This window comes from Schistocerca americana, chromosome 9, assembly GCF_021461395.2.
Source record: "Schistocerca americana isolate TAMUIC-IGC-003095 chromosome 9, iqSchAmer2.1, whole genome shotgun sequence".
NCBI lineage: Eukaryota > Metazoa > Arthropoda > Insecta > Orthoptera > Acrididae > Schistocerca > Schistocerca americana.
In genome coordinates this window covers 94,335,786-94,345,113 of record NC_060127.1, presented here as the reverse complement: position 1 = coordinate 94,345,113, position 9,328 = coordinate 94,335,786, and positions in this window count along the sequence as shown.

Below are 9,328 nucleotides of genomic sequence, written 5' to 3'. Positions count from 1 at the left end.
GCGGCACCTGTATACTACCACAAATGCATGTTTGCATCCTGGAATTCAATGTTTTCGTGCTTACACTGTTTACTGATGTACCAGCATTTCACATTTTCAGTGACTTGTCTAGGGTCTACATTACCCTGTAATCGTGCGCTGTTAATCGCTGAAAGATATTACCTAGGCAAATGTACTTAGAAATTTCATTTCTCTGCATTAACTACTATTCGGTGCTACCTCTTTTTCCATAATTGTATGATAACTCGAGAAGAAACAGACAGCTGATTGGCCGGATACCGGATGATCGACCATTCCATAATATTGCCGTAGCGGTGGTGCCGACATCGGGGATTTCCGCCGACGACCCATATCGACCGAAGACGGCCGATCTTTTCAAATCAGTACACTAGCGAGTATACTGTCTCATTGAATATCACCTCAATAGCCGAACATACAGATTTCGAACGAAGGTCTTTGGAATTGTAATCAGTTTGTTTTTTTGATCGAATCGGCTGACGTTCCACCTCACAAAACACGCTTGAGAAACGTTTTAGGACAAAAAATGAGTTTCTGGTATTCTAAGGGTGAGAAAGATAATAGTAGGTTTATGTATCGGAATCTATGGTCTGAAATCGCTACTTTAATAGAAACTATAAGTCTCGAACAACTTAAAAACTTCACAATACTTTACTGAAAGTTACCTTATACTACATTATGCACGTTTTGTGGCTGTCTAGCCATCTCAGTCTCATGTACGTGCACACAGCAAAAAAATTTGCATCACCCCGGTTCCGAGAACTCCTGAAGATCGACGTTGACTGTGCGTATTGTCTCACAATAACAGTCCCTTTGACTGTTCAGAGATGCCACTAAACCCGCCAAAAGATGTAAACAATCATGCATGAGCAGCGCCTTTTAGACGGAGAGGCTGCGACAGCCGATCAGTTCCAGTCATTCCACCACGAAGGAGGTACACGACTCGTGTTGTCTGTAAATCAACCATGCCTAGACGGTCAATACCGCCGTTTAATCGCGTCCCCATTGTTACTTTGTGCCACGAAGGGCTCTCAACAAGGGGAGTGTTCAGTCGTCTCGGAGTGAACCAAAGCGAACTCTTCGGACATGGAGGAGATACAGAGAGACAAGAGATGTCGATTTCGTGCCTCGCTCAGGCTGCCCAATGGCTACTACTGCAGTCGATGACCGTTACCTACGGTTTATGGCTCAGCAACGCCGCCATATTGAATAGTGCTTTTCGTGCAGCCACAGAACGTCGTGTTACGACTAATACCGTGCGCAATAGGCTGCATGATGCGCAACATTACTCCCGACGTCCATGGCGAGGTGCATCTTTGCAAACACGACACCATGCAGCGCCGTACACATGGGCCAAACAACATGCCGAATGGACCGCGCAGGATCCGCATCACGTTTTCTTCACCGATGAATGTCGTATATGCCTTCAACCAGAAAATCGTCAGAGACGTGTTTGGAGGCAACACGATCAGGCTTAACACTGTCCAGCGAGTGCAGCAAGGTTAAGGTTCCCTGATATTTTGGGGTGTCATTATATGGGGCCGACGTACGCCGCTGGTGGTCATGGGCAGCGCCGTAACGGCTGTACGATACTTGAACGCCATCCTCCGACAGATAGTGCAACCATATCGGCAGCATACTGGAGATGCATTCGTCTTCATGAACGACAATCGCGCCCCATCGTACACGTCCTGTGAATGACTCCTTCAGGACAACGAAATCGCTCGACTAGAGTGGCCAACATGTTCTCCAGACATGAACCCTAACGTACACGCCTGGGATAGTCTGAAAATTGCTGTTTATGGACGACGTGACCCATCAACCACTTTGAGGGGTCTACGCCGAATCGCCGTTGAGGAGTGGGACAATCTGGACCAACAGTGCCTTGATGAACAGGTGGACAGTATGCCACTACGAATACAGGTATGCATCAGTGCAAAAAGACGTGCTACTGGGTATTAGGGTTACCGGTGTGTACAGCACCACCTCTGAAGGGCTCACTGTATGGTGGTACAACATGCAATGTGTGGTTTTCGTGAGCAATAAAAAGGGCGGAAGTGATGTTTATGTTGATCTCTACTCCAATTTTCTCTACAGGTTCCGGAACTTTGGGAATCGAGGTGATGCAGACTTTTTTTGATATGTAGTATAATATTTTAGACTTTTCCAATAAAAATTTCGGAGGCATGAGTTTTCAGCACGATCTCGTATATTCTTCTATGAGCAACATTATATTCTCCTTGGAGTACTCTATTGCACACGCAACTCACGTCAAAAATAACAGAACTAGACAATAGCAGACGGAAATTTTCCGTGCTGTTAGCGCTGAAGCGAAGTGGCCGCGAACTTCCCTGAACGTTTGCTAACGGACTGACAGGCAGCGAATGCGAACTCGAACGGAACACGACCGAAGACCGTGAGCTCACGTGCGCCCAGCGTTTTCACGAGAGAGAATTTTCGTTCGCTACTGCACGTTCGCTTGTTAGCTTCGGTGTAAAGGAGGCTTCTGACATAATATATCGTGCACAGAGGCATTTGAACATTCTTACATACTCCTCAGGTGACTGAGACAACACGAAAACTCAATACGTGCTACAACTATATAATTAGTCTGCAATTCAAAATTAATTGCCTGGCAGAAGATTTATCGGACCACCTTTCTCACGTGCAAGAGAAATGAACACCTAAGGGGACCACATTCTGCCTATCTAACCCAAGTTAATTAAGACAAGCGTTTGACCCATTTCTGTAAAAAACTATTTAATCCAGGACCTTAATATTTTTACTGTATGTTACATGATGATAATAGAGTCAACTGTACTAAAATCTACTTTATCCATTTTATAGTTTTTAAGAAATACTTTTTTAAATTTATGAATAAAAAATATTCTGTAGAAAATATTTTTGTGACCTTCCTAATGGGGGAATATTAATGAATGGAGTACCAGAGGTGTCGTTTTATGTTATGCAGTCTCTGAAAATTTCATTATTTTTCTATCATTGTTTCTGATATAATGGGGAATATGTACTGAAAATTTTAGTTTGTGGGAAATTTATTTTAAAGAAAAAACTTTTTAAAATTTATTACTTACAGTTAATTAAAACTGTCCTGCAGCGTATGATGGCCCTTCTTTGGCCTCTAGCAGGTCTTCCAGCTTCTTTTTCACCTTCCTGGATGTTTGTCTTTCTTTCTTGGCCATATTAGATGCAGACCTGCCCGCATTGGCTATCCTCATTTTATTGCAGTATTGCAGCCCAGTAATCATATTTTTACCAGTATTAATTCCCAACTTTCTCAGTACCCAACACTTTCCAGTATTACCACTATTGAATGTAATAACAGCATCATGAACTCCTAGTTTCACTGCATGCATGCCTACAAACACAGTTTTACGAAGGCAGTTCCAAATTACGCTGTTGAAACATTCATTTGGGTTCTGTGTCTGCCCGTGCAGAAGGTCAGAATGAGCCAAGTCTCTGAAAATAGTTTTAATTGCTATAATAACAGCAGCAGGAAGAGAATTCTGGTGAGAATAAGATTCTCCAGTTTCCTGAACCCTATTGTATTTGCACCACGAATTTTCTCCTGATGGATACAATCCATGAGATGGCTTATTATCAGTAGAGGAGTTATGGAAGAGTATTGCCCAAACATCTCTCTTAATTACCTTCAGATTTTCTTTATTTCTCCTAATTGCCTGTTCATGGTATACCTGCAAATTTTCTATTCAGTCTTAGTTAACCGACCCTGTCCGGTCAACAATTTTCCAATTTTTTTCCTCTCATGTCAGCAGTTAGTTTTCGCAGCCTTGTCCCCAAACGTTTTTGAACATGGCCTACACATTCTATTTTGCTAATAATGGCATCTCCATATGGCTTAGAGTTCACCACATTGTTGTATGCCTTGCTGTCACCATCGCTCAAATATCTGGTGTACCGTATGCCGCTTGTTTCTATGCAGCGATGAAATATTTGTTGTACTCCATGAACTTCCATACCAGCACTTCTTCCTCTAAAATTAGCCACACAGTTGTGTTCTTTATGTTCATGGACTTTACAACATTTGCAATATTTTGACATTATCTCCACATCTACCAGTGTTTACACTCGTGGCAGTCACTACTCCATTCAGAGAAGTATGCCCACATTTCTACCAACTTCCATCAAGTGCAACTGCAATATCCGAACATCCATCATTTTCTTCCACTGCTTCCTTAGCAGCAAGTTTCATGCTTTGCTCACTGACCGCACATTCAGTTTTTCTAATATTGCAGTCAGTTTTTGAAATTTATTTGGTGGCTGATGTAAGTTCATCACTGAACAAAATGTTCTCCCTGCAGCCATGCCCTTGCCAATGGATCGTAAGGCATTAACTAATCTGGTATTGATTTCATAAGGGCCACTTGCATCTGGTTTTGAAGAACTCATAAATGAAATAACAGCTGAGCATTTAGTCCAAATTAAATCCAGAGCACTCTGTGACTCACCACACTGTCTACATTGCACAAATTTAGAAACTGTATCTGATAATATTCTCAAAATTATAATAATGTTACAGCACCCCTTGTCACTTACAGTAAATTGGTTATAACTCTCTTGAAATGGTGAGAGCTTCTTTGATGTTACACTTGTTGAAGAATTACAATTAGAAACATCGTTGCCAGGTGACACAACGTCTTGTACAGAAAGCTTTCTAAACTTGTTTCCTCTAAACTGTCGTTTCTTGAAAATGCCTTTACGTTTCGTCATCTTCAATAAACACAACGAAACACACGTAAACAAGCACTGCAAACGTAAGTGTAACAACTACTCGCAGTCACACTTGAACAAAACTAACCGCGTGTTTGAAAGAGTGTTGTTTACAAACAGCAAAAGCAAACGAATACCGATCGTTGCATTCCAAGGATAGCCAACACACTCGGGAGTAAAAAAAAAATCCCTTACGTGTAATGTAGGGGATATAAAGATCTAAAATATGTGCAGGAAAGTGAGTGACAGAAAAGTGGGCGCGGCACATAAACACACATAGTAGGAAAATGCTCTTTAAATGCTCGAAAAAATTTTTTTCAGCAAAATACTTTTCAGAGTACTTAAATAAAACCTTAATCTATGGAAATATGATGAAAACCGAAAATCGATTTTGTTCGACCTGAACCACAGTGTGATCGCCTTAAATCTCTCCCGGCAACTCTGAGTTCTCTTACTTTTTTATAATGATCAATTTTCCATTTGTAGTTGGACGTCTTTCGCATTCAGAGGAGAAAGTTGACGACTGAAATTTCATATGGAGAGCCTGCCACAACGAAAACCGCCTATGTCTTGATGATTCTCACTCCAAAACGCGAATCATATCTGTACACTTTCTTCCCTGTTTCGCAGCAATACGAAAGAGCTTCCCCTCTTTGGATTTTTCGATGCTCCCCGGCAATCTTATCTGATACCTTACCGTGCAGCGATACTGCAGAAGAGGGTGGACCAGCGTAATGTGGGCAGTCTGTTTAGAACAGCTGTTGCATTTTCTAAGTGTTCTGCTAATAAATCGCGGTCACTGGTTCACTTTTCCCACAACATTAGGTGAGCGTCCCAATTTAAATTGTTCATAGTTTAATCCCTAAGTATTTATTTGAATTCACAGATTTTTCGTTTGTATGATGTTTCGTTTCATCGAAATTTAAAACATTCCATTTAGCACTCATGTGGATGACACACTTTTCCTTGTTTAGAGTCAGTTGCCCTTTCGCACCATAGAGATATTTTGTCCAAGTCATTTTGCAATTGATTTTCATCATCTAATGACTTCACAAGACGGTAAAAGACAGCACCATTTGACAAGAAGCTAAGAATGCTGCTCAGATTGTCTCCCAAATCGTTTCTGTAGCTCAGTAACAGCAGAAGGCCTGTAACACTTCCCCGGCGAACGCCAGATATCACTTCTGTTTTACTCGACGAATTTCCGATAGAAAATCACAAGTCCAGTCTCACAACTGACACGATTCTGCGTAGGTTCGCAATTTCATTACAAGTCACTTGTGAGGAAAAGTGTAAAAAAGTTTCTGGAAATATAAAAATATGTCGACAGCGCTCATTACTTCGCGAGAATAAAGAGCTAGTTGTATTTCGCAAGAATGATATTAACTGAATCTGAATTGGCTATTTGTCACTAAATCATTTTGTTCGATGTAGTTCATATGTCGAACACAGTGTAGGCCTGCGTTCCAGAATCATAGTGTAAATCTGTTAGTGATATAGGTCTCTAATCCAGTGCAATACTCGTATTTCCAGCCTCCAGTACTAAAGAGGCGTTGGTGGGAGGTACCCTTTGTCATGTACTTTACGGTGATTTGCAGAGTATTCGATGTGGATGTACAGGGTGACAGTTATTGAAATAAAATCATCATGACTTCTGAACGGTTTTCGTTACGACGTTCAAACTGCACGGTTAGCGTGTGGACTTGTTGGGAATCAGTATGCTCATTGTTTAGCGATGAAGCCCACTTTCATTTGGATGATTTCGTCAACAAACGAAACTGGCGCATTTGGGGAAGAGAGAATCTTGCATTTCGCGATCGAGAGGTCTCTTCGCCCTCAACAGGTGTCTGTGTGATGGGCAATGTCCAGTAGTCTTGCGCATAATAGTTCGCGACTGGGAACGTTCAGTTTTGTTCGCGGTTCCGTCGCGAACTAGGTCGCTCTTTTAGTTCGTTAGTTCCCATCTCGATTTTCAGAAAGACAGTTCGCTCGCTTTGCTACCGCTACTGCACACGCTCTTTTATTCGTCTTTTAAATAATGACCAGTGTTGCCAATGCCTGTATTATTACAGTTTTATGTCGAGTAATTAGACTTCGAAGGGGCAAATAAACCAGTTATTTACACAAATAGGTAAACTGGGGTAGTCAACTACTTTACTTTACATACAGTTCACTTGTAGTATTTTAATTAATTTGAAAATATATATATTTATTTATTAGTTCATTGTATGAATTTGTGAATAAAAATACACTTTCATAAATAATCGATTTTTTTTAAAGTTTTGGAAATAACCAATTAAAAATATTTCTGATTTAGGTACAGTTTAAGTACTATACGGCACAAACAATAATACCTTTATCATTAACAGAGGGAACACTAACACTTATAATTTGTTACCAAAGAATTAGACATAGAAAAAATAACTACGACCCCTGAGTGAAATCGTATTCTAAAGCACACTTTTTGTGCTTTGCATTATCATTCTTTAAATAATCAATCTTGTAATTTTCAAATGAAATATTACAAAAATTTACATATTATTATGTGAAAACATTAATTTGGAAACTTTGTTCGTTGATAACAGTGTTCTTCGTTCATTAAGGATTTGTCCCGTCGCCGAAAAAACGCTTTCTCAGGGCACTAATGTCTCTACTATGCAAAATCTCTTTAACACATATGCATATATGTGAGGATATAACTGACGACGCTCGTGCCACCACTCAAGCCTTGGGGGAGGGGGGGGGGGGGAGGAAGCACGTGATTTTTTTTAAAGCCTACTACGGGCTCTCGCTCCGTCTCGCTATTGTCCGTCGGTCTTCGGAAAAGAGCGAACGAACTAAGTAGCGAGGTAATCCGTGAACTAGTTTCGCGTAGTACACCTGTGGGAGTGCTCTTCCGAACTACACTCCTGGAAATGGAAAAAAGAACACATTGACACCGGTGTGTCAGACCCACCATACTTGCTCCGGACACTGCGAGAGGGCTGTACAAGCAATGATCACACGCACGGCACAGCGGACACACCAGGAACCGCGGTGTTGGCCGTCGAATGGCGCTAGCTGCGCAGCATTTGTGCACCGCCGCCGTCAGTGTCAGCCAGTTTGCCGTGGCATACGGAGCTCCATCGCAGTCTTTAACACTGGTAGCATGCCGCGACAGCGTGGACGTGAACCGTATGTGCAGTTGACGGACTTTGAGCGAGGGCGTATAGTGGGCATGCGGGAGGCCGGGTGGACGTACCGCCGAATTGCTCAACACGTGGGGCGTGAGGTCTCCACAGTACATCGATGTTGTCGCCAGTGGTCGGCGGAAGGTGCACGTGCCCGTCGACCTGGGACCGGACCGCAGCGACGCACGGATGCACGCCAAGACCGTAGGATCCTACGCAGTGCCGTAGGGGACCGCACCGCCACTTCCCAGCAAATTAGGGACACTGTTGCTCCTGGGGTATCGGCGAGGACCATTCGCAACCGTCTCCATGAAGCTGGGCTACGGTCCCGCACACTGTTAGGCCGTCTTCCGCTCACGCCCCAACATCGTGCAGCCCGCCTCCAGTGGTGTCGCGACAGGCGTGAATGGAGGGACGAATGGAGACGTGTCGTCTTCAGCGATGAGAGTCGCTTCTGCCTTGGTGCCAATGATGGTCGTATGCGTGTTTGGCACCGTGCAGGTGAGCGCCACAATCAGGACTGCATACGACCGAGGCACACAGGGCCAACACCCGGCATCATGGTGTGGGGAGCGATCTCCTACACTGGCCGTACACCACTGGTGATCGTCGAGGGGACACTGAATAGTGCACGGTACATCCAAACCGTCATCGAACCCATCGTTCTACCATTCCTAGACCTGCAAGGGAACTTGCTGTTCCAACAGGACAATGCACGTCCGCATGTAACCCGTGCCACCCAACGTGCTCTAGAAGGTGTAAGTCAACTACCCTGGCCAGCAAGATCTCCGGATCTGTCCCCCATTGAGCATGTTTGGGACTGGATGAAGCGTCGTCTCACGCGGTCTGCACGTCCAGCACGAACGCTGGTCCAACTGAGGCGCCAGGTGGAAATGGCATGGCAAGCCGTTCCACAGGACTACATCCAGCATCTCTACGATCGTCTCCATGGGAGAATAGCAGCCTGCATTGCTGCGAAAGGTGGATATACACTGTACTAGTGCCGACATTGTGCATGCTCTGTTGCCTGTGTCTATGTGCCTGTGGTTCTGTCAGTGTGATCATGTGATGTATCTGACCCCAGGAATGTGTCAATAAAGTTTCCCCTTCCTGGGACAATGAATTCACGGTGTTCTTATTTCAATTTCCAGGAGTGTAGTTCGTTCGCGAACTACACGAGACTAATGTCCAGTCACGAAATAATCGATGCGATATTTCTTGATGGCACGATGACTACCGAACGGTACGTGAAGGTTTAGGAAGATGATTCCATCTACATTATCCAAAGTGACCCTAATTTCGACAAGATATGGTTCATGGAAGACGGAGCTCGACCCCATCGAAGTAGGAGAGTGTTTTATGTCCTGCAGTAGCACTTTGGGGACCGCGCA